We start from the raw sequence: 5,000 nt of genomic DNA on the forward strand, positions 1-5,000 counted from the left end.
GGTAGAAATTTATTTCTATTTGAACACGATGTTGTGTTGATATTTATCCATATTGACTCATTAGGGGTAATTTGAATGAATTACTACCAATTGTGTCACGTGGTGGGCCGGGATATCGGGTAAAACTCGCTGGTAAGAGACTGATGTCTCGCCAGGTAAATCCTCGGACAGCTAGGTAGCGTCAGGTTCCGATATCTTTTATGGCCTCTCGTGGCATGGTTGGTTTCGACCTGGCCTTTCATTAGAAGGGGCTAGCGTTCGATCCCAAGTATGAGGTAGAAATTTATTTCTATTTGAACACGATGTTGTGTTGATATTTATCCATATTGACTCATTAGGGGTAATTTGAATGAATTACTACCAATTGTGTCACGTGGTGGGCCGGGATATCGGGTAAAACTCGCTGGTAAGAGACTGATGTCTCGCCAGGTAAATCCACGGACAGCAAGGTAGCGTCAGGTTCCGATATCTTTTATGGCCTCTCGTGGCATGGTTGGTTTCGACCTGGCCTTTCATTAGAAGGGGCTAGCGTTCGATCCCAAGTATGAGGTAGAAATATATATATATATATATATATATATATATATATATATATATATTGCAGGAAAGAATTTGTTTATGGTACCTTTTCTAAGTGACGCTACGTTTAATAACCCAGAATAAACTATTTTCAGAAATTCATAATTCGACTTTTTTACTTGTTTTGTAAAGAACCCTTCCGTACAGCTCAAAAACTCCTAACGGGAACGAAGCTGAAGAATTTCAAAACAACCAGAGCATAGTTACAACTACCTCTGAGAAATCTGGGGAATTCCTTCTTTCCTGCCAAAGAAAACAAGTTGCAGAAAAGGAAAAGTAATTATATTTAGACGGAATGGCTGGGATAAAATGGACCAGGTTTTTAAAGAGTAACTTTACAAAGAGGCAGGTTTGGCAGAACCCAAGCCCGTGCACAGAGCTAAATTATGTACACCATGAAGCGAGGGCTAGAGCAAAGGAGTGGCCAAATGTTTTGCTGTGGTGAATACTTCATGACGATTTTTCATGTAAACAAACAGTGCAAAGGCTTATGTATGCTATGAGGAGCATTACAATTGAATGCTCATTTTTGTCCATGATACTTAATTGTATATACGTTCTAAATACATTCATAAACTATATACAATATATATATGTATATATATATATATATATATTATATTATATATTTATATATATACACATATATACATACACACACACACACACACACACACACATATATATATATATATATATATATATATATATATATATATATATATATATATATATATATATATATATATATATATATGTCACACTCACGGGGGAGTTGAGTAGTCATTCCCTGGTGAGATGGTTTATTCCGAGAGGTACTCTTCTAAATCACACTCTCCCACAAATTGCCGAACCAGTGAGTTATAGTTAAGACATGGGAGGGGGCCGTGAGGGTTGAATCTGTGTGTGAGCATATCTAAAATGTATGCGTTTGAAATATATCGTAAAGACTTATACAGTTTTGTACTACGTTTGTGAATATTATCCGCATTACTTCAAAGTTTTAGTTAATCATAAATATCGTCAGTTAGATTTTTACACCATCGGTCCATACGGATACAGTACTTAAAAATACAGTTATCAGCTGCCAACATTTCTCCTGTGATGGATGATGATAAAATCTAAACCTTACACATCCCGTTCACTACTTATCCTAAAATGCCTGGGATTTATCCCAGTAAGAGGATTAATATGGGATTAAATTAAAAATCGAGAGGGAATTTTAATAGAATTTGATACCACCGCGGATTTATTGTTGGCCTCGGTACCATTCCGGTAATAAACATGTTTTTGTTTACGTCGATAAACTGTTTCTGCTCACTTACTTATTTTCTATTCCTCTCTCCGTCCCCTCCCTCCCTTACCTCTTCTGCTCGTTCTTAGATTAGTTTCATTCGATAGGAACTATGATAAAAGTCCACAAGGCATACTATGAAAAGTTAAAGGTAAGACAATTTGGACAGCAATTTGGAAGGAAGGAAGGAAGTAGGAACGGAGGTTTAAGGCTGATTCACACGACCCGTTTTCTTTCCGACAGGCTGGGTGGTGGCTAACCGCCGTCGAAATGTTGTACATTCACACGAGGCGTTCCGTATCCGTTTACCAGCGCGCGGTTTTCATTGTTTACTTAGACTCTGTCATGCGAGGACCGAGTAAATTACGATAATTTTGACACTTCAAGGTGTTGGTTGATTGATAACTGTGTTGATAAAATAAGTTATGCAACTTCATAATGCTTTATGCACTATGCCAAGAATATTAAAATTGCGATATATTACCTGTTTTATTTAATGCCTCTCCAGTCATTTTCCATATCTTTTATTTATGTAAATTATTTCTATACATCTTGTTTGCCATGTCAAATATCTCCTCATACCCTTGAAAAAGTTCAATTAACCTCAAATACATGGTGTCAACAACAAACTAACTAATTTCTATGACTCTATACTATGAGGAAAAGTCGGGGTTGTAGGCCACGAAACGAACGGGTACAATACAGGTCCTCGTTCACACAAAACATCATCCACCCGTTGGTTGGGACGGGTGGCTAACGTCCGTCAAACCGGTCGGGGTTTCTTGGGAAGAAAGCCGAGCCGCCTCGGAAGGGCGACGTCCGAGGGCCGCTGTCTGCCTGACGGGTCGTGTGAACAGTTGCATTTGAATGCACGCAAGAAACCTAGACGCCACTTAACCGCCGGCGAGCCTGTCGGAAAGAAAACGGGTCGTGTGAATCGGCCTTTAGTAGAAGGGTGAAAAGTGGGTGTACAGAGAAACACTCGCAGATGTTGGTGAAAACATGGTCTGTCGTAATGCGTAAGAAGGAAAGAAAAAACTCTCCTTTAATAAACCTAATATCGCTTATCCTATTACTCATATTGCAAAGGCTGTCGTCCAATTGGTCCTCAACCACAAACCTCAAATCAGGACCCTTCACTTCATATCTATTGTTCTGAGATAATTCACTTTAAGCGCTGATTGTCTCTCCGGGTGTCTCCTTTCATCTCGAAATACGATAATTCCTCTCTCTCTCTCTCTCTCTCTCTCTCTCTCTCTCTCTCTCTCTCTCTCTCTCTCTCTCTCTCCTGTCTCCTTTGGGCGTTACAAGGACCAATGACCATCGCCTTGATTAGCTACCTAACCATCTATATAGCTATTTATCTACTTATGTATTTACACACACACACACACACACACACACACACACATATATATATATATATATATATATATATATATATATATATATATATATATATATATATATATATATATATATACATATACAATTTCTATGTACTTTTCTCCTTTTTTCATGCCAGGCAATAAAAGTCTGTGTTTCGTCAAGTGTTTAGGGGTAAGTTTGCTAACACAACGTCATGTTTCATAACATTTAAAGCAGTCAGTAAGTCGGAAGAGATTCCTGGACCTAGTAAAGTGAGCCACGTTCTGTTATCAATTCGTCTAAACTCCGACACTGACTCCTTTTGCTTTCCATAGTTGGGTGGTGGGGTCGCCAAAAGCAACCCTGCATCGACTAAAAAATAAATACACACACACTTATATATACATATATATACATATAAATACATTATGCGTATATATATATACATATATATATATATATATATATATATATATATATATATATATATATATATATATATATATATATATATCACCATGGAAACCTAGGACTCCACTTGATTGTTCTCCCTCCACTTTCTTATTTTAAACCAAACATATGTTACATCTTTACCAATTCTCCTCAAGGAAAGTAGTTTGTAGTTTTCCAAAATAAATTCAAATAAAGATGTTCACTGTGATGCAAAAAGACGGAAACTTTCCAAATGAAGAATTGGTTTCCTTAAGTATATTCTAATTAATGACCAACAGAAAACTCGTTCCCATGTGATTTTTTTTTTGTCTGTTAACCGATAATCATATTTGAAGTATCCTGACATTGCTTCATCAAGGCCAAATGGCAGTCCAACTTCTTATTTACTATTTTTTTTTTTATATACGTAAGAATTTCACCACATTTTTCTTACTATTTGTTACGCTAATCAATGGAAATTTTGAAGAGATGTAAAACGAGGCCTTGGGATATTGAAAAAGGCTTACATTTTTTAAACATTGATTCCATGCATGCATATGTGAGGAAGCAATTCTGCGTGTGCAGCATTCTTCAAGGGATACATTTCATATCGCGTACTCCTTCTAAGGATAAAAAGATGGAATTAACACACGTGAATCTCGATGGGGGCTACGGCATCTTGTCAAAAGTCACCGTTCGGCTGTATATTCCGGGTAATCTGAACGAACAAACGAATGTGAATCTCGAATCAAATCAACATAATCACAATAAGGAGCTATAAGAGTTTCTAAAAACTGAGGCAATGATGCAATGAGCTTGAAGAAGTATTGCGGCCACTTTCAGTCGATAGATTCACAGTGATAAACAAAACCCGTGTTACCTCATCAGAAAGTGGCGCTATCACTTTGTGAAGAAAGAACGCAAGCACTAAAAAGTCGATAGTCTTGGCAAAGTTGCAAATGAAAATGGAACACATCCCATGAGTTTCTGTTCAGCAAACAATCTTGTCATTGCAGGTACTCTTTTTTAACACAAGAATACCCAAAAGTATACATGGACTTCACCATGTGGCATTTACAAAAATCAAATATATCATATTGCCATTAAAAAAGAGAGAAGGAGGATACTGAGAAATGTAAGAAGCTATAGATGTGCAGATATTGGTAGTGATCACCAGCTCCTCATTGCCACACTGGAATTAAAACAAAGCACACAATAGAAAGATGGATAGAATACCTAGGTTTGATACAACAACGCTTTTAGAAGATCAGCATAGAGAAACCTTTGCAACTGAATGTAAGAATAGATTTCCAGTCTTAGTGACTTT

Source organism: Palaemon carinicauda, chromosome 18, assembly GCF_036898095.1.
Source record: "Palaemon carinicauda isolate YSFRI2023 chromosome 18, ASM3689809v2, whole genome shotgun sequence".
In the NCBI taxonomy this organism is placed as follows: domain Eukaryota; kingdom Metazoa; phylum Arthropoda; class Malacostraca; order Decapoda; family Palaemonidae; genus Palaemon; species Palaemon carinicauda.